Below are 21,540 nucleotides of genomic sequence, written 5' to 3'. Positions count from 1 at the left end.
AGTCTCTTTTCTTTTTCATTTCACTTGTTTGATTTAATTAGGATTCCAGGACCTACAGTCCAGAAATCCCCAGTGATGCTCCCAGAACAAGTTGATGGTCCAGAAAATGGTGATTTGAGGACAGAGATTCAAGAATCCCAAGTGTTTGTAAGTTAGGGAGATGCAAGCACAAGAGCCTGGTCCTGTTCAAAACTGGAGGCTGCTTCTGCAATTTCCCCAAAAGACCCTCTGGCTCTCCTCACATTCAGAGCCCAGAGGCCACCCCAGGGCAATTGCAAAATCAAAACCCTCTGAGACAGCCTAGAAGTGAGGCAACGTGGAGACATCTATACTCAAGATAAGACTGAGGAGAAAATAGTAGAATTCATTAGCGGAGGCTCTGAGACACTTATCTTTTGTGAAGTGCTGGAGAAGAAAACAGAATTAATTCCCACTTTGGCTATAGATGTGTTTGACTTAACTTATCTGCAGGGCAAAACTAAGAATGCTAGTGGATTTGAGAAGGCCCAGATAATTCTCCACTTGAGACTGAGACCACCAGGGTCTGAGCACATAGGTGTAACAGTTGCTTTTTAGTTGATAAATTGTGTCCAACTCTTTTCAGATCCCATGGACTGTAGCCTGCCAGGCTCCTCTGTCCATGGGATTATCCAGGGAAGAATACTGGAGTGGGTTACCATTTCCTTCTCCAGGGGATCTTCCCAGACCAGGGATTGAACCCACATCTCCTGCATTAGCAGTCAGATTCTTTACCTGTTGAGCCATCAGGGAAGCCAGTATAAAAATTAGCCTTCAGAAAATGTTTGCTGAGTGAAGTAATCCATGAATGACAATGACTAACATTTACTGCCCCCTTACTAAGCACTGTACCCATATTACCTGTCTCAGGTATCACAAGACTCTTCCAGATTCACCTCAGCACCTTCCTGAAACCCTATATAAAATACCTTCTGGAATTTCCCTGGCAGTCCAGTGGTTAAGACTCTGTACTTCCAATGCAGGGGATAGGGTTCCATCCCTGGTCAGGGAACTAAGATCCTGCATGCTGTAAAGCCAAAAAAAGAAAAAAATCAACTGTTTACAATAAAATACAGCCTCCACCCCACCCACTGCATTATTCTTTCTCACCCCTTTGTCTAGCTTTCATACCTTTAATCATAACTGTTTATTGTTTAATTTGCTTTCCTGACTTTATTTAGCTGATGCCCTCACCCAAATGGAAGTCCCATGAGGACGAAGAACAGGGTTGCTTTGGCCACATCTGTCTCCTTGGTTCCTGACACAGAGAAGGTAACCAACACAGGTTTGCTCAACAAATGAATGCTCAACCCCTCCAGGGGAGGGCTGCAGGAAGACCACTCTGCAGGCAGCCAGGGGAAGGATGGAGAGTTTAGACGTGCGGCTATTCCCATCCCAGGATGAGCTACAGCTGTTAATAGAACAGCAGGGACTTAGGAAACAAGGTAACAGAATCCACAGGGAGCTGGACAGTGACTGATGCACAAAGGGGAGGAGGTGGGGAACAAGGAAGAGACAGCACACAGTTGCTAGCTTGACTGACTATCAGGATGACGGTGCCATCAGCAGAGAAGCGCAGGACAAAGGCGCAGGGAGGTTTACCTTGGGGCAGCTCGCCAGGAGGTGAGAGCCCAGAGACAGGAACTGAGGCCTCCCATGTCCAGAGCGGAGTCCCCAGTACCCCAGGGTTGGCACAGCCCCATGGATCTGTAATCTTGCCTACAGTCTGTCTGTCTGGGGCTTCCCAGGTGGTGCAGTGGTAAAGAATCTGCCTGCCAATACAGGAGATGAAAGAGACGCGGGCTCGATCCTGGGTCAGGAAGACCCCCTGGAGAAGGAAATGGCTACCCACTCCAGTATTCTTGCCTGGAGAATTCCATGGACAGAGGAGCCTGGCAGGCTATAGTCCAAGGGGTCACAAAGAGTCAGACACAACTGAAGTAACTGAGCACACAGTCTGTCTCCCCCACTAGATCTTAGGCACCCATCTTTCAGAACTGCATTTTGAGACTCTCCAGTCACCACTGAAAACATCTCAGTGTTTTGTGTGGTGACCATTTGTGTCTGCAGAGGAGGCTATATGGCAGTTTCTGAGTGGACGAGAGCACAGATGGAGCCAAAGTGCCTGGCTGTCGGGCCCTGAGAAAATTAACCAAGCTCTCTGTTTCTCAGTTTCCTCCTCTCTAAATTAGGGATTATGATAGCACGTGCCTCCTCATGGAGTTTTTCCGAGGATTAACTGAATTAATATACATAAGTGCTATCTGTGGGTTGACCATTAATATCATTTCTGCTGTTAAATATGATGCATTACAAAGAGCCATCTGTAGCTATGTGGCCTTGGGGACATCTCTTAACCTGTCTGAGCATCAGGGTCCCCTGTGGTAAAATGGAGATGATGATGCTATCTCACTGTAGTGGGTTGAATCATGGCCCCAAAACATAAAACCTTATTTGGAAAAAAAAAGATCTTTGCAAATGCAGTTATATAAAGGATCTCAGGATGAGATAATCCCGGATTAACTAGGCAGATCATAAATCAAATGGCAAGTGTCCTTTAAGAGAAAGGGTGAGGGAGATTTGCGGCACAGAGACAAAGATGAAGGCAGAGACTGGAGTTACACAGCCCACAAGCCATGGAACACCCGAAGCCATCAGAAACGGGAAGAGTCCTTCCTCATTTAAAGCCTCTAGAAGGGGAGCAACCCTGCCAATACCCTGACTTTGGACTTCTGGACTCCAGAACTTGAGATAGTATATTTCTATTGTTTCAGACCATGGGATTGTTACAGCACCCACAGAAAAGCAGTAACTCCTTCATAGGATTCCTGCAAGAATTAGAAGAGATAACATCCATAAGGGCTTCCCTGGTGGCACTAGGGGTAAAGAATCTGCCTGCCAATGCAGGAGATGCAGGTTCGATCACTGGGTAGGGAAGATCCCCTGGAGGAAATGGTAACACACTCCAGTATTCTTGCCTGGAGAATCAGACAGAGGAAGCCCGGCGGGCTACAGTCCATGGGGTTGCAAAAGAGTCGAACAGGACTTAGCGACTAAACAGCAACAACATTGTTATAATTTACCTCCCTTCTCTGGACCTTTGTCTCCCCACCTGCAAAATCAGAATTTAAATGCAATAACGGTGTTCAAGTTTTTGCTACCTTCTGCCAGCTCCTTCACCCATCAGCTCCCTCACAAGGCAAGTTGGGGCCATGTTATAATAATTCCTTTCCTCTCTCTTTCTACCTCTGCCCGTCATCTCAAAGATCCATGATGGACGATGTCCCCAGTGGATGGTCTTCATATCTCTATATCAGTCATGGAGGATGGTGAGCACTTGCCCTTATCCCCATCTTCAAACTGGAGGTGATGATGAGATCTCAGAATCCTGAGCAGTCATCCTCCAGATCTTCCAGTCTGAAAGAAGACCAAAGTATTGGAGTTTCAGCTTCAGCATCAGTCCTTCCAACGAATATTTAGGACTGATTTTAAATCTCTTGCATGGTTAGGAAGAAAGTCAAACTCCATTTCCATACCCATAAGGTCCTTTGTATGTGTAAGAATAAACAGCCTCTACTTGTTTAGGTAACAAATATCATGATAGCAGAGCACCCACCCAAGAGGCACTCAACCAATGCTAATTTCCTTGATGCCCCCACACTTCCTATTCTCTTCAACCGGGCAGAAAGAGAACTCTCTCATTTGCCTATTAACAAACAATGTTTAGCTTTTAGCTGCAGTTGACTAAATAGACCTCAGATTGTTGGCCACTGGTTCCCCATCCTATGGCCTATGGGGACACAGTGACCCGCTCTTTCCCTCTAAGGGCTCAGTCCCAGTGAATGTGGTCAAAGTCTTAGATTCTCAGAAATTTTCAAGGAAATATTTTTGCCCTCAAAATTGCTTCCATCTTTTCACCTAGAATGTTGATTTATTTTATTATTCAGTGACTGAAAATACATGAAATTTTGTGGTTAGAGTAAAAATGTCACACACAGTTCCATATGTCCATGCAATGGGGTTGAGAAAATCTGACAATGAAAACCACCATTTCTTCCCCCACAGTTTAACGGCCTCCAGTCTTTTTTTTTTTTTTTTTTGCTTATAATATTTATCCCCTGAATCAGCAACATTGCTTTAAAAAATTATAATTAGATACAAGACTCTATAAATAAGGATAATGGTCAAAGCACTGTATTTCTTAAATTAGTTTCAAAATTCAAACTCTTAAATGCAAATGTAATATGAGAAACTGGTTGTTCCAAATCAGAAAGGCAACATGGAGAAATGGAAACAATGGTGGGTCCCATGAGGGCACAGGATTTCAGACAGATCACTTACCAACAAAGTCCTGGCCTGTAAAGTGGATGAATCGCATCTGCTCAACACTCCTGAGAAGACTGTGATATTAAGTAGAAAAGCTGACCATGCTCTAATGGCCAGGGATAAAGACTCTCCCACACTCTTCATCTCTCTGGGCTCAAGGCCCATTTGGCCTGGGGAAACAAGAGTAAAGAGATAATTAGAGAAAGTCACTGAACACATGTGTGTAAGCAGTATCCAGATCAAGAAACAGGATATGATAGTACCCCGGAAGGCCCCTACACACCTCCTTCCAGTCATTAGATCTCTGGGCACAACCACTATCCTGACTTCCAACACCTCATATTAGTTGGACCTGTTTATGATGTTTGTGTGCATGGAACTAGACAGTTGAACTCTTTGGCATGGCTTCTGCTCAACACTAAGTTTTTGAAATTCACTCACATTGTTATGTGTTGTTATAATTTGCTTATACTTGTTCCCTACAGTATTCAACTACATGACAATATCACATTCATGTATCTGTTTTACTCTTGATGAGCATTTGGGGCTATTATGGACATTCGTGTGCTTATCTTTTGGCAAATATATGTGTGCCTATCTGTTGAGTGTATATCTAGCAATGAAATCACTGGGTCACGCGGTGTATGTAAGTTCATCTTTAGCGATACAGCCAATTAGTTTCCCAATTATTGTATTCTTACCAATCTCTCCCCCCATCAGCAGTATGTGAGAGTTCCAGTTGCTCCACATCTCAACAGTTGATATTGTCTGTCTTTTTAATTTTAGCCATTTTGGTGGGTTGGAAGTGGCATCATATTGCAGAATGATATTTTTAAGGTGTAAACTGGATTATGTTACTCCACCAATAGTTTCGCTTTGCATGCAGAATAAAACCTAACTCTTCAGCTTGACCTATAAGGCCTTGGTTACCTCTGGCTTTCTCACTGACCTCTCCCTCTACTCACTGTTCCTCCACTCCACCAGGTTCTTTCTAGTCTTCAGATATGCCATGTTCATTCCCAACTCAGGTTCTTTATATATTCTGTTCCTTCTGTCTAGAATGTTTTCTTTCAAATCAAACCATAAATGACTCTGCCTGGCTCATTCATACATTCAACAAATATTATCAAGTGATTATCAGATTCCTTCTGAAATGTCACCTCCCTCCACCTCCCTGATCACCATCAAGTGAGTCAAGATTACTCCACACCCCGACCACCACCCCAGGTTCACTCTCTAGACCCTTATAGCTAAGTCACTTCAGTCGTGTCTGACTCTTTGTGACCCTGTAGACCATAGCCTGCCAGGCTCCTCTGTCCATGTGATTTTCGAGGCGAGAATACTGGTATGGGTTGCCATGCCCTCCTCCAGGGTATCTTCTCTACCCAGGGACTGAACCTATGATTCTTATGTCTCCTGCATTGGGAGGCAAGTTCTTTACTACTAGCGCCACTTGGGACCTTATCTTTCTTCATTTTCCCTGCAGCACTTATCACTACCTCCCATTTCCTCTTTTAAGATTTTGGCCTTATCACACGAGAATGTAAACTAAGAGCAGATACAGTCAGCGTTATCTTCAACTAGAACAGTGTACACAGCAGGTATACAATAAATATTTATTGGATGAATAGAGAATAAAAGGGAAGGAATTCAGATAGCCTTCTCAAGGATAACAGAATACTAAAGCTAATGAAGTCTCTCCTATGTTTTTCTGTCTTGTTTCCCACCATCATCCCACCTGACTGACAAAAATGAAGCTCAGAAAGATAAAGTGAATTGGCCAAGTCAGCAGCAAAAATGGAGTTTGAATCCAAACTCATGATTTCAAGTTCTAGTACACTATTCTGCCTATAAAAACAGGGGACAAAGTCTGATCCCATTTCAATGAGTCTCTAATTATTGAATGCTGAACATTAGGAACAGATTCAACCTGGAGAAGTCCTCCCTTGTACCATAAAGGTAGATAACACATCAAGAGAATATGACACAGGAATCACTTCTGGTTTTTCCCCAAATCATCTCTGTCCTTGGTTCAGAGGAAGAGGATAGTATTGGGAGGATAAATGTAGATGAGGATAGCTCTGAGCCTCCCTTTCTCTCAAGAAAGGAACATAAACCATCTTGGCAGGAGCAATTTTACTGGGCTCCAGGGGCCTGAGATCTACCAGGAGATCATGTCCTACCAGGTGAGGGCCCTGCCTCACATGCTTAGTTTGGGTGAGAATTAGTGTGTACCACAATGTGATCCTCCATGGCCACTTGCATAATTGGATATGTAATCAGTACCTTCAAGAACTTAAGCCAAAAACACTCCTGACACCACTTCGATCTTGCTGAATCACCTCCAAACCCCATGACTGGATGATTCACTGGTCTCCTCTGGGATCATGACTATCAGGTGCTGACCCAGAAATGAGAACTAAAGTCACAGGAGAAAGATCCACTAGCTGGAACTCTGGTTTTTCCAGTGCTTCAACCTACTACTCCCTGAATCTCCAAGCAGTGATGGAGACCATGTTGGTCTCATCCTTATAATCTAAATAAGTGGAAAAAGATAACCAGAGACCAAGTAGATAGGATAGGGAGCTAACATTTGGGAAAAAGTCAACTTGGGATGAGAAAAAACATACAAATCAACAACCTTCTATGACAATTCCAAAATCCAAAAATCTCTGAAAACCTAAGTGTTGTCTTTTGTTGTTTCTTTGTTTTGTATATTTGCAGCAAATTCATTTGGCAGCAAATCATGACAACAAAAACCGACAAGAGACTATTTTTAGGAGCTGGATCTATACTGAGTTCCAATGCCTGTGTTCATGATTGATCCAGGGGTTGACAACTGTACCCAAGCAGGGTACAGCAGAAAGTCTTCAAAGACGGCCACCATCTATTCCTTTCCTCCTTCTGTGAATTTGCTACTCTTCACATCCAGAGAAGGCTATTTTCACCTATGCTTGAATCTGGGTTGATCTTAGAGAATTTTTTGACCAAAGGTTATGGCAGAAATGATGCTATCTGACATCAATGTCTAGGTCAGAAGAGGCTTCAATCTTAGTCCTTTGGAACATTTGCTCTTGGAACTCCGCTGCTACACTGTAGGGATATCAAGCAGACCCATAAAGAGGCTCACATGGGGAGAAAGAGGTCTCCCCATTGATGGGCTGACTGAGCTCCCAGCTGACAACCAGGAACCACCTACTAGCCATGTGAATGCACCATCTTGGAAGTGGATCTTTCAGCAGCACCAGCTATTGCTGCATGAGCTACACATCTGAGCCCTGCCCAAATTCCTGACCTGTAAATCATGAGATGAAACAAAATCATTGTCTGAAGTCACTACATTTTGCGATAATTTGTTGTTCAGCAACAGATCACTCAAACATGAAGCTAACCATAGTGTCTCTCTCTCCCAAGAATTTGAAATTTCAGTTGGGGTTAAACAGATATTGGAAGTTTTAGGAGCTGAGTCTCATTAAAAGCAACCCTAGGTGTGCATTAGAATCACATGGAAAAACTGTGTGAAATGTATAAAGTTCTAGGCTACCACCCTTCCCCCAAATTTCTGACCCAGTCAGATTGGGTAGAACTTAAGAATATTTTCAGCAAACATTTTAAGCAAGCATCCCAGCTGATTCTGATATCATGGACTAAAAGTATGATTTGGATAAACAACTTAGAGAACCAGCACACACACACACATCCACTTAGACGTTCCCCCCACCCTGTGTCCCCAGACTGGCCTTGATTTGAGCCCCTGAAGCCCAGTGTTAGTTATTTGTAGCCTAAAAATGGGTTGGATCTCAAGGTCATGGGTATTGACAAAAGCCTGTGTCAATTTTTAAAAAAACCTCAGTAGAGGAGATGATGGTGCTTGAATCCTCATTAACCCACAGTTCTCTCTAAATTGAATTTGAAGACTTAATCGTCTTCCTAATTTTAGAATCCTAAAATAGCTAGGATTGTGAGATTAAAGGCCTCTTTAAACTGCAATGTGAAATGCTATATATATTTTTTTTCTCCAAAAGGCAGATCTCATCAGCCACCTTGGGGATTCTTCTGGATTATATCACAGACAACAGGGTTCTCTCAGTAAGACAGGCCGGCTGTGATGGCCATTATCTGCAGACAGAATTTTCAAAGGGCTGGTCAGTGTGCGTGAACTCTGGCTGAGGCCATTGCTTTGGGGAAAGATTTTCTTTGAGGAGTTCAGATAGGAGAGACGATTTACAGGCACTGGACTCCCACAGTCCTGCTCTGGTCAGACATGAATCGGGTCAAGGTCTGTGCGTTCTTTCCTGCTGGAAGGTTTATTTGGGAACAAGAAAAAGAGAGAGAGAAAAAAATCTCTGTGAGTTAAATTCATGGACTATTCACCTTTTCCCACAGCCAGTCCAAAGAAGCAAATACTACGTAAATGGACATTTGATAAGTCTCAAAGTGACAAGCTTGGAGTTTTCACATATGGGGTCAATGTTAGCAAACTTGGAAAGCAGGTGACATTTACTTCAGCAACCTTCTCCCAACTCTGTGTCTGGTATTACCTATCCTTGCCTATCCTCTGTCTTCACATTGCCCTTCTGTTCCTCAGTGGTTCCCCACCGTTAGGTTCCCCACCTAGAAGTAACTTCTTTAGGAAATAACTGGAGCTCCAGCACTGTCTTCCTCTCCCTTCTTCCATCAGCCCACCTCCTCCATCAAAACATAACTTCCCCATACCCATGCCCTCTGGACCCTTCCCATGCCTCACCAATCTGACGATTCATCCTTTTGGCAGCTCTAATAGAAGAGAATTTTTATTATTATCCTTCACATTTTGGTTTTGCAATTTATAGGGACCTCAAAGAAGCAATCCCATGGGAGTAAACTAGTAGTTAAAGCTTCAGGCTCACTGAAGTGAGGTGATGGGGTGACATGTATACACTGCTGATTCTATACATAAAATAGATAACTAATAAGAACCTACTATATAGCAGAGGGAACTCCACTCAATGCTCTGGGGTGACTTCAATGGGAAGTAAATCCAAAAAAAGCGGGAATGTATGTAAACATATAGCTGATTCACTTTGCTGTCAGCAGAAACTAACACAACATTGTAAAGCAACTATACTCCAGTAAAAATTAATCAAAAAGATATGGGGACTTCCCTGCTGGCCCAGTGGTTAAGACTCTGAGCTCCCAATGCAGGGGGCCCAGGTTCGGTCCCTGGTCAGGGAACTAGATCCCACATGCTGCAACAAAGACCTGGTGCAACCAAATAAATGAATTTTAAAAAAAGAAGAAGATATGGCACAGTATAGAAGATATAAAGAAGACACACACACACACACACACAGTGGAATACCACTCAGCAATTAAAAAGAACGGAATTTTGCCATGTGCAGCACCATGGATGGACTTGGAGGGTTTTACGCTGAGTGAAATAAGTCAGACAGAGAAGGACAGATAGTTCTCTTTGTATGACATCACTCATCTGTGAAATCTAGGAAATACAACAAACTAGTGAATCTAACAGAAAAGAAGCAAACTCACAGATATAGAGGACAAACTAGTGGTTACCAGTAGGGAAAGGGGAGGGAGAAGGGGAAAGATAGGAGCAGGGGAATAAGAGGTACAAATTATTGGCTATAAAATAAGCTACAAGGATACATTGTATAACACGGGGACTATAGCCAGTATTTTATAATAACTATAAATGGAGTATAACCTTTTTAACTTTTGAATCATTATATTGTATGCCTATAACATATAATATTTACAACAACTATATATGTGTCAATTTAAAAAAAAAAAAAAAAGACTTTGAAGGGAAAAAAAGGCAATGGGCAATATATGATTCTTTCTCTGTACTAAGCCAGCTCAGAGGCTCAAGGAATTGCAGGGTCCTGGGTACTGAAGAAAAGAGAGTTCATTCTTAATGAGGGTGTAACTGAATATGTCCAGATTTTTGGACCTTTCCTGTAACTTAGAATCTATTTATTCTTCCCTATGCAAATTAACAAAACTTCTTTTTTTAATCTGGAAAATAAAACCCACTCAAATATTAAATTTAAAGAAATGGAAACCTGAGACTCACCTTCCCAAGGTTCTACAGGCTGATTCCATGGCATGTTTTTGTGGGTGGTTTACACTCAAGACACATCACCACCCTCAGCCCTGCATGGAAGAAAGGGGACACTGATCAGTCCCTCTGACCAAAGTTAATTTTCTAACTTGTCTACCTTAGACCCCAACATTTCCTTCATGACTCTCTTTTCACGTTAAAAAAAAAAAATCCGGACAAGAAATCAGACCTGACTTCTAACCCAGGTTCTGCTGCTCACTATGGGGGTTTGAACTTAACAGAAAATGAAGAATCCAAAACTTAGAAATTCTCTTTACCTTAAAATATCTAGGATTCCAAGATTGAAGGCCTCTGTTTAAAATATGAACTAATTCCCTGAAAAGACAGACACATTCATTGTCTATTACCTACCACCTCTTACGGGTTTCCCTGGGGGCTCAGACAGGAGACCCAGTTCAATCCCTGGGTCAGGAAGATCCCCTGAAGAAGGGATTAGCTACCCACTCCAGTATTCTGGCCTGGAGAATTTCACAGGCAGAGGAGCCTATAGAACAGCGAATATTTGCCCATTTCACTGCTATGGAACCCAAGGTTAATTAATGTGCCCAAGGATAAATGGTTAGATGGCAAAGATTGGAGCCAGACAATCGGACACCAAAGACCATGATCCTAACCAGTGTACAAAGCAAACTTATCTTAGTCCAGTCTCCCATAGATAAAAGCCTGTTACTGCACAGTGTATTAAGACGGATAAAGCTAAACGGGATTTGAGCTATGATCCAGGCTGTTGACAGATCCAGAGATCACTCTCTGACAGCAGCTCGGAGTGACAGAGGGGTGAATGTTTTTGGAGTGACAGTCCTGTCCCCAAAGCTTTTCAGGCCCCTAAACAAAACCTTCTCTGTGTCCCTGATGTTCTTAAAAAGCACAGCAGACCAATTTCAACCATCCCGGACAAATGGTGGCCACCATTCCCCAGCCTGTTAGAAAATGCTTCTGGCACTTTTCTGAGATGGGAAACTGGAATGAAAAGGAGGCAGGGAGGAGAGGTGAGGAGTGGAAAAAACAAAACAAAAACTAGTGTCCATGTCTGTAAAACGCGGAGAGAATGAAAGAACATATTTTCACAAATGGAACCAAAACACATTTCACAAACTCTCAGCCAGACGAAGGATTAGCTGCTAAAGGCCACGACTGCGGGTACCACTCTCTGTTTACAAAGCTTCTCCTCCACCCTGCATGGAGACGTGACTTTCCATGTCCTCACTGAAGGGCTGGTTATCTGGTTACCTGAGCTGCATCAACCCAAACGATTCTCAGAGTCTCTAGGACAGGAGTCAAGGAACAAGGCCCGGAGCCAGGCTGTTGACATAGGTTCACTGTCAGCTGAGCTACGTGTGTCTTCAAGAGTTTTCTGTTTGCTTCAGAAAAGTCAGTGTCATGAAAGGGAAAAAAAAAAAGCTGAGGAACTGCTCCTAATTAGAGGAGATAAAAGAGGCAGCATGACAACTAAATGCAATGAATGATCCTCCAATGCATTTTGGACCAGAGCAGGGGGAGCGATGGATATTACCATAAAGGATATAATTAGGCCAACTGACAACATTTGAATATGGAGTGTGTGTTAGCTAACAGTGTTTTACCCTAAAGTTAAATCTGATAAGGCCAGATACTGTTAAAAAAAATTTTTTTTTGACCCACAACTTGTAGCCACTTGCCCAGGAAACCAACCCCTTATCTCCAATAAACAGCCCAGGTAGCAGCCTGCTATAAGTCAGACTTGCAGAAAGCTAGATCGCTCTCTCTAGTGACAATGCAGGAAGCTAAACAATAATTCAGTAACAATTGGTTCCAAATGGCCAGGACTTGATTAATAAGGGACAACTTTCCTAATGCTTGTTCCTGCTCCCAACTTAGGGTCAACTAGAGAAATTCAATCATGCACCCCTAATCAATCATGTGGATCCCCCACTTCTAGTTAGCCCACCTCCAGCATCCCCTTGCCAACAGCCTCCAATCAGGGTACCCTTGAAGCCTTCTTCTTTCCCCACTATATAGCTTTCCCACTCCTCTGCCTGCCTTTGCACCTCTGCCAAAATTCAAGTGATGTTAACCAACTCTTTTGCTATAGTAAACTCAGCATAAATAGCCTTTGATTTTTTTTCATTTAGTGGGTCTTTATTTCCACAGTTCTGCAATTACATGAGAGAATGTCCTTATTCATGGGAAATATCAATGAAGAGCTTAGGAGTAAAAGGTTTTCTGAATGATTCAGAAAAATTCATATACATCTAGAGAGAGAGGGAGTGATAAAGCAAATGTGGTTGCAAATTAACAATTAGTGAATCTGGATGAATGGTGAGAAACTTCTTTGTAATCTCCTTGCAACTCTTTTCTAAGTTTGTAATTATCTCCAAATAAAAGAATTTTTTTGAAGTGTCCCCAGCTAATTGCTTATACTGAGCAGACAGACACACCTATACAATAGATGATGGACTTGTGTCTTTTCTATGGTTCTCCCCTTCCAAAACCACAAAGGCAGAAGCCAGAGGCTCTCTCAACCCCACCCCAAAGAGCAATCCCATCGTCCCCACACCCACACTTTCCTAACCCTCTCTGGCAGTTATCTGTTTGGATCACTGGCTGCGTGGAGAACCAGAGTGATCTTGGAGTCCGTTCTTCCCTGGGCCATGGGGCACAGAAGCAGCAAGATGCTCTTCTCATTGTCAGCCCTCACAGACCCTGGGCCTCGTGATGCAAATGGCTCGTGAACTAAGGATTACAAGGATGTTTGGAGATTGGCCATCAGTTTCTTAAAGTTAAACTGAGTTCTTGGAACTGGCTGAACTTAACTATTACATTCCAAAGCTGCTGTAGATGACTGTTTCCTCATCTTACCTTCTTCCTCTTCTTTCTTGCAACATATTGGGGCCCCCTCTTCTTTATTAGGGCTTCCCTGGTGGCTCAGATGGTAAAAAGGATCTGCGTGCAATGCAGGAGACCCGGGTTCCATCCCTGGATCTGGAAGATCCCCTGGAGGAGGGCATGGCAATCCACTCCAGTATTCTTGCTTAGAGAATCCCAGGGACAGAGGAGCCTGGTGGGCTACAGTCCAGAGGGTCGCGCTCTTATCCCTTCACACACTGGTTCCTAACCTTGGCTACCAGTGGAATCATCTGAGGAGCTTTAAAACATACTGATGCTGGGTACTGTGTCCCAGACATTCTTATTTAATTGTTCCAAGATGCAGTCTGGGGCTTGGGGGTTTTGTTGTGTTTCTTTTGATTTTAAAGTTCCCTGGAAGATTCTAATGTCTCGGCCGAGATTGAGAACCACTGCCTTAATGCACAGTCAAATACATCTACAAAGCTCTTCTCTCCCAGACTTCCCATCCTTCTGATTACTCCGGGGTGATTTCTGATCATTTCCTCAGGCCTCATTGAAGTTCCCACATAGGGGGAATTTCCCTGAAATGGTTAGAATTCACTTGGCCTTTCTTTGAAAATCTTTCCGCAACAATGAATTAAAGAAAGATGAGACACATGAAAACCTGCTCTGGTCAATAACAATCAAAAGGAACCATCATCATTTCCTATAAATAAACTCACCCCAGCATATATTTACAGGACAAAAACCCCAGCAGCGGAACAGCACACAGCACACGTCCCCTTGTGACTGCACAAACTGCTACAAAGCAGAAAACAACAGACTGTCCGTCCAGATGCAGATACAAGATACTGAAGATACGTGAGGCAGAGCGATGATGCAACTGCATCGGATTTACAGCAGCAGGTGCTGGCCTTGCCTAGCAGGCGTCCACATGGTCATCCGACCTCTCAGTCACAGGAAAGCGAGAACAAGAAGGTCCAGAACCAGGGAGTCCGTTGAAAGATCTACAGCTTGGATTCAAAACAGAGGAGTCTGGAAGTTGCTGGGAAAGTATGTACTCATACAGTTTTCAATCAAAATATTTGCAGAATTGTGAAGAGGGCTTCTAAAAATGAATTGTCTCTAATTAAAGGAGTCTCTTTAGGTAGGATATCCCGGCGGCGCTAGTGGTAAAGAATCTCCCTGCCAATGCAGGAGACACAAGAGACATGGGTTTGATCCCTGGGTCGGGAAGATCCCTTGGAGAAGGAAATGGCAACCCACTCCAGTATTCTTGCCTGGACAATCCCATCGGCAGAGGAGCCTGGCAGGCTATAGTTCATAGGGTTTGCAAAGAGTCAGACACAACTGAAGCGACTTAGCACATGGGTATGGCCCAGACACTGGTATTTTGGGCATTTCAGGGTTGTTTTTTTTGTTTTTTTGTTTTTGGTTGTACTATGCAACTTGCAGTCAGTTTGTGGGATTTTAGATCCCCAATTAGGGATCAAACCCAAGCCCTCAGCAGTGAGAGTGAGGAGTCCCAACTGCTGGACCACTAGAGAATTATTAGGCACTGATATTTTTAAAAGCTCCCCAGATAGTCTAGGGCGCTGTCACTTGACTTTGAGGGTCACCTCCACAAGGAATCCTCTTGTCTCACTATCCAGGCAGGACCCTGGGTTCCCAGCCCCCTGAAGCAGGTTCTGCAGCCTCATCACTTCTCCTACGCCCAACCCCTTAGCACTGCCTTCTCTTCTTACACGCCTGCTCCTGTTACACACATGTACGCATAACACACACTCATAAACACACACTAACACAGACTCTCACACACAGGGACCTACAGAACAAAACTCCCAGCAAGTCCACTTGAGTCCTAAGCGGTTCTTTGCATGTGAGTTGTTCTCTTAACTACACTGTGAGTTTCTGGAAGTAACTGTGTCTTCCCACCCTGTGAGGGTCCCCACAGCATCTAGCAGAGTCCCAGGCTCCAGGAACTCTAAGCACTGAATGTCCAAAGGGCCCACTGGTCCCTTCAGCCAAAACTATCAGTGGACAATTCACCTCCCTGAGCCCAAGACTTGGTATCCTGAAGTAGAGTCACACGGCTACTGAATATTCCATACCGTAGCCTGGGTTTGTGTTTTGGCTGCAATACTTATGAACTTTGTGACCTTGAGCTCAACCTTCTCTCTAGGCCTCAGCTTCTATAGCAGCCAAATGACAATAAGAATGGCAACCCACTCTTGGCTGGGAAATCCCATGGACAGAGGAGCCTGGTAGGCTACAGTCCATGGGGTCACAAAGAGTCAGACATGACTTAGCAACTAAATGACAATAATTTTTTAGAGTAGCTTTGGACTCACAGCAAAATTGATCAGAAAACACAGACAGTTCCCTCCCTCCTCCTCACAAACTCCCCCATTATGAATGTTTCCCAACATAGTACATTCATAATAATTAATCAATTTTTGATATATGATTAGCACCCAAAGTTCATAAATCATGTTACAGTCTGCTTTTGCTGTTACATATTACTACCCACATCATAACATTGTTAGATAATACTACAAGCAAAGTACTTTGCAACTACATGCATGCTAAGCTGCTTCAGTTGTGTCTGACTCTTTGCAACCCCATGGACTATAATCCACCAGGCTCCTCTGTCCATGGGATTCTCCAGGCAAGAATAGTGGAGTGGGTTGCCGTTTCTTTCTCCAGGGGACCTTCTTGATCCAGGGATCAAACCCACATCTCTTGTATCAGCAGGCGGGTTCTTTACCACTAGCGCCACCAAAGTGTCTGGCAGATAGAAAACACTCAGTGAATGTTTTGATGAATGATCTCAATAGTCACACCTACAGACCAAAGTTTGCTCTGAAATGATCCTCAAAACCCAACTTGAGTGTGTGTAGCATCTTCTCTAGACAGGGACAGCAGCAAAAGTGGTCTCCAGACGGTATGGTGCCCACTGCCGGTGTCCTGTCGGGGTGACCCTGCAGCTGACTATTTTCAGTTTAAAACAGCCACCCAGGAAGTGTCAACCCATGGCTCATCTGTTTCATTCTTCCCCTGTAAGGGAGTACAGAGCAAGTGGCAAAAATGTTGAAATTAATCCTAGAAATTGGACCAGTCTCACAGACGCTGGGTTTCTCTGATGGCTCAGCAGGTAAAGAATCCTCCTGCAATGCAAGAGACACAAGAGATGCAGGTTCAATTCCTGGGTTGGGAAGATCCCCTGGAGAAGAAAATGGCAATCCACTCCAGTATTCTTGCCTGGAAAATTCCATGGACAGAGGAGCCTGGTGGGCTACAGTCCATGGAGTTGCCAAGAGTCAGACTGAGCAATTAAACAAGCATGCATGCTTAATCAGTCACAAGGCACGGGGTGGGGGGGTGGGGGGGTGTTAAGCGTGAATGACGTCAGAATCACCGGCAGAACTTGTTACATAGACAAGGGGTGGGTTCCACTGCCAGAGACTCTGATTCCAGAGGTCTGACTCAGTGATTCTTCCAAATAACAGTCCACGTGATTCTGGGGCAGGTAATTCAGATAATTGTTGAAGAGACATTGATCTCATAGGGTGATCAAAACAGAGAAAACGAAGGGGATTGTGAAGGAATGTGGTTCTGTTGTCAGACGCTTCAAGTTTGAATCAGTTACCTAATCTTTGAGTCTTAGTTTTGTCATTTGTAAGAGTAATAAAACCCATTTTGCAGGATTATTATGAGTGTCAAATGCCTGGCATTCCCACATGGGAATCTATAAGATGGGAAGAGGAGGCCAGTTGGGCAAACACACAAAAGTATCAGTCTTCAGAATCCAGGTGCGGGATGTGTCTTGAAGACTCGTGGGCTTTTTCTTGCAGGCTTCTCTCTAGTTGTGGCAAGGGTTTAGTTGTCCCACAGCATGTGAGATCTTAGCTCGCCCAAACAGCAATTGTACCTGTGACCCCTGCGCTGGACTCTTAACCACTGGACCACCAAGTAAGTCCCTCCTCTTCTGTTTTTTAAAGATGGTACATATACAGGAAGGGGGCTTCCCAGGTGGCTCAGTGGTAAAGAACCCACCTGCCAATGCAGGAGACACAGGTTCGATCCCTGGGTCTGGAAGATCCCCTGGAGACAGGCATGGCCACCCACTCCTGTATTCTTGCCTGGAGAATCCCATGGACAGAGGAGCCTGGTGGGCCACAGTCCATGGGGTAACAAAGAGTCGGACGCAACTGAGCAACTGAGCATGCACATAGGTACATATGACAATGAATATGTGCTATGAAGGGAATCATCCAAAATGAAGGAGGAAATGTGATGGTGCAGAAGGAAGAGGAAATAATTAGGAAGGCTCAGTGCTAGAGACGGTGGTGGGAGCTAGATTCAGTGTGTGTGATGGCAAGGCTGGGTCTTGCCAGGCAGCAAGGACCACAGAGGGTTGAAGCATAGGGGAATAATTGTTGGGAGCTTTGTCGACTTGGCAGTGAAAGAAAGAGGAAGTTCTCCTCTAATTGTTTCTGTTTTTTCCATGAAAGCAAGGATGAGGGAGGAAATGGGAGAGGAGGAGACAGGTGGTGAAATGACCCTTTGGGAGAATGGGACCAAAATCGACCAGAGAAATAAAGTGGAAAGGCTGTGTGTGTCTGAGAGCCCTCTTAAAAATGATGGTCCCCAATTTAAAGTGAGATTATTCAACATTGCTGAGTGCTTTTCTCCAGCCTTATTCAGCTCACTTGGTGTACAAGTCAAGAAGAGGAGGTGAGGTGGACTTTTGCCATCTAACAAAGGGAGAGAGGGCAAGGGGTGATTGACATTAGCAATCACGGATTCTAAGCTGAGCAAGAAAGCATGCGCAAACAATAGCACATGTCACGTTCACCATCACCGCCATCTTCAACCACCAGAGCAATTGTTACTTTCACTTGTATTTTAAAGCTACGAAATAGAACTTACTACAAGACATAGCATTTTACTTGCTTTTAAAACTTATTTTTTAATATTTATAAAGATATAAAAGTCCTTGGGAAAACTGGAGTTTTTTAATCTGTCATGACAGGCTCCCGGTTTTTTTGTTTGTTTGTTTGTTTGTTTGACAGAGTAGAGATAAGACATAGGAAAGCCTGGGAACAACTCTTCATGCAGTCTTCACCCACGTAAGGGTCCGTTTCTGAGGAACCACGTGCTCTGCTGATGAACAACTCAGGTAGCGGTGGGAGGCAGACCTGGCCTCCAAGCCACTTTCCATCACTAGCTGACTCTAGCCAGGTTTCTTCACTTTTTCACCCCAGTCTTCTCAGTCATGTAATCAGGAAACAGTAGCATGTATCTCCTAGAACTGCAATAAGAAGTAGGTAAGAAAACCCATGTAAAGTGCCTAGCAAGGTGCCTGGTATATACCAAACATTCAGTAAAAGATAATCCTATTCCTGTATTAGATACTGACTTTCCCAGTCTCCCTTGTGCCTAAGAATGTCTATTTGACCTTGTTATGGCTTATGAGAGATTAAGAGAAGTCATCTGAGAGGCTTCTGAATTTTTTTTTTTTTTTTTTGGTTTCCTATAAAGGAGGCAGGCATGATATAATACATATAAGTGTCCCCAACCTGCATATGCACACACACACAGACGCTTTCTTCCATCTTTCTTCCTTGAATTGAGATGAAATGCTTGGAGCTGTGGTAGCTATTTTGTGCCCATGAAGTGGTAAACATGAAGGCAACAGTCAAAAGCTAAAGACAGAAAAGCTGAAATGAAGAGTTGACCCTAGATCTTTGGTAAGACCCTAGAGCTGATGAACCAACCTCAGAATGCTCTCCTCCAGAGTTCTTAAGTGAGATAATAAAAGCTTGAGTATTTAAGCCACTATTAATTAATTGCCACAGGACTTCCCTGGTGGTCCATGGCTCAGACTCTGAACTCCCAATGCAGGGGGAAAGGTTTCATCCCTGGTCAGGGACCTAGATCCCACATGCTGCAAATAAGAGTTTGCATGTTGCAACTAGGAGTTCGCATGCCACAACTAAAGATACCAAATGCAGTGACAAAGATCAAAGATCTCATGTGCTGCAACTAAGACCCAGCACAGCCAAATAAATAAATATTTTTTTTAATTAAAAAATCAATTGTCACTCACAGCCCTAATTGATTCAATAATATTGTCTACTGACATTTATTCCAATTTCCCATCATTGTTCCTTTTTTGACTTGGAGCAGGTAGTCACATCTCTGAGTACCAACCGGGCGTTATGAGAGGCAGTACTTTAGACCAGGTCATCCACAGTAATGTTGAGCTCCCCTATTATTTTCCATAAAGTTCTCCTCTGCAAAGGCTCCAGTGATAGCTTACAGTGAATGATGTCAGATTCATGATCTCCAAAGAAGATTTAGCTTCAGGACCAGGGACCAGGTTTGATCACTCAAGAGCTTTCGTGTAGCAGAGTTTTATTAAAGTATAAAAGGGACAGAGAAAGCTTCTAACATAGACATCAGAAGGGGGATGGAGGGTGCCCCACTTGCGAGTCTTAGCAAGGCCTTATATACTTTTACCAGACCCACTCCCACAACATATATCTTAAGATAGCATTAGTCAGAAGGTTCTTGTTAAGGAGAAACATGTCCTTGAGCAAGTTACATTGTTATATTGACTAAGACAAAGTAATGCAGAAAAAACATTTGTCCTTTTCTTCTCCTTGAGAGCCCCAGACCCCTGTCTCTTTCTCAAGTGCCCCAGACTCCTTATCAGCCTATCTAAGGATGAGCTCTTTCACCAACACAGTCAGCAAATGAGGGGCTCTTAGCCCTGTATAGCTCAAAAATGCTTCTCAGAGATTCCTCCTTATGATACCATATTTGTAGTTCCCCTGGACCAATTCCAAGTTTCATGTGTCTCATATGTCATATTAACACTATTCTCACTATTCTGGGTCATTTCCTGGGTATTCCACTGTGTTTCTATGGAAAAACTTCTAATTCTGAGAACCAGGTTCCACAATTGCCCACAAGGGCAGAGAGATGTGAACCTGTGAGCAAACACACAGAAATTTAACACAGTGCTTACTTAGCACAGGGGCTGCTCATAGTGGTCTCTCAATGAAAGGCCATTGTTATTACCATGATCATGACCATTACCAGTATGCAACACAGTGGTTGTCACTTCTAAATTCAGTTCTTCCACAAAGCGATAGGCAAGCCCTGTCCTTCCAAGCCCACCCACCGTCTGTGACTTAGAGATCAGGACTCCTTCTGATGTGTGTTCCCAGGGCAGGAGGGGAACCCCAGGTGCTGGTAAGTGAGCAGGTACCTGATAGGTTACATGAAGAAAGAGGCGGGACTTAGACTGACCATTCAGAAGATGAGTCAGAGCCATGGCGAAGAATCACACCCTATCTTCCCAACCTGGGCTGAAAGTCAAGATGAATTTTGCATTATTCATTACCCAACAAGTATTTATTGAGGTACATGGCAAGTGCTCAAAATTGTACTGTAAAATTCCCCTGGAAAACAAGGGAGACAGTGAGATATATCCTGCAGAGGGGATTTATGGCTTGATTAAAGGCATTCATTCCAGGAAAACATCCTCAGGTCTCAGCCATTCACTTTCCCGGAATTCTAACTGAGGTACTAAGCTGGAAGATCCCCAAAGATACACACCAAGCTTCCAATGTGCTCTCCTCTAACACATACACTGCAGCTCTATAAACAAGCCAATCCAAGGCAACTAAATGATGATGTGGTGGGACTCCCCTTTATTTGGTGCCAAAGCAATAAGCAACCTCCTTGTGCACTGGTCTCTGCCCTGCCCCGGTGGGGAAACACCCCAGTAAGTGAAGTAGTGCAAGAGGGCAGGACCACAGCCGGGACACCTGCATCTCCATTGGCAAACCACCCCACCCCTTCCAGCACTGAACTGCTGCACAATACAGGCGGATCACCGAGCCTCCCTGGACCGCCATCTCCCATCTCCCTGTGTGCCAAGGGAAGGGGCTGAGGTCAATGACTTCTGTGATAGTTATTTTCATGTGTCAATGTGGCTAGACCATGGTGCCCAGGTATGTGGTCAAACATTATTCTGGATGTTTATGTGAGGGTGTTTTGGGTGAGACTAACATTTATATCTGTGGACTTTGATAGAAAACAAATGAATGGATACCAAGGCAGGGAGGGGGGTACAGAATGGATTGGGAAGAGATTGGAATTGACATATACATACTATTATGTATAAAATAGGGTTTCCCAGGTGGTGCAGTGGACTTCAAGTAAAGCAGATGCAC

General features: G+C 43.8%; 1 long non-coding RNA gene across 2 annotated transcripts; it reads right to left on the bottom strand.

Moving 5' to 3' along the window:
- Window positions 1–3,002: 3,002 nt before the first annotated feature.
- LOC122451244 lies at window positions 3,003–14,162 on the bottom strand. Of its 2 annotated transcripts, none has more exons than XR_006272347.1 (3): window positions 14,014–14,162; window positions 10,418–10,497; window positions 3,003–3,435 (listed from the first exon to the last, which is right to left on the bottom strand). It is a non-coding gene; the product is annotated as an uncharacterized LOC122451244 (long non-coding RNA). The 2 variants fall into 2 exon arrangements; XR_006272346.1 differs by lacking the exon at window positions 3,003–3,435 and adding an exon at window positions 3,990–4,514.
- Between the last annotated feature and the right edge of the window lie 7,378 nt (window positions 14,163–21,540).

This window comes from Cervus canadensis, chromosome 12 (genome assembly GCF_019320065.1).
Source record: "Cervus canadensis isolate Bull #8, Minnesota chromosome 12, ASM1932006v1, whole genome shotgun sequence".
NCBI classification, from domain to species: Eukaryota; Metazoa; Chordata; class Mammalia; order Artiodactyla; family Cervidae; genus Cervus; species Cervus canadensis.
Note: the sequence above shows the minus strand (reverse complement) of the source record. Positions and strands in the feature narration are given on the sequence as shown.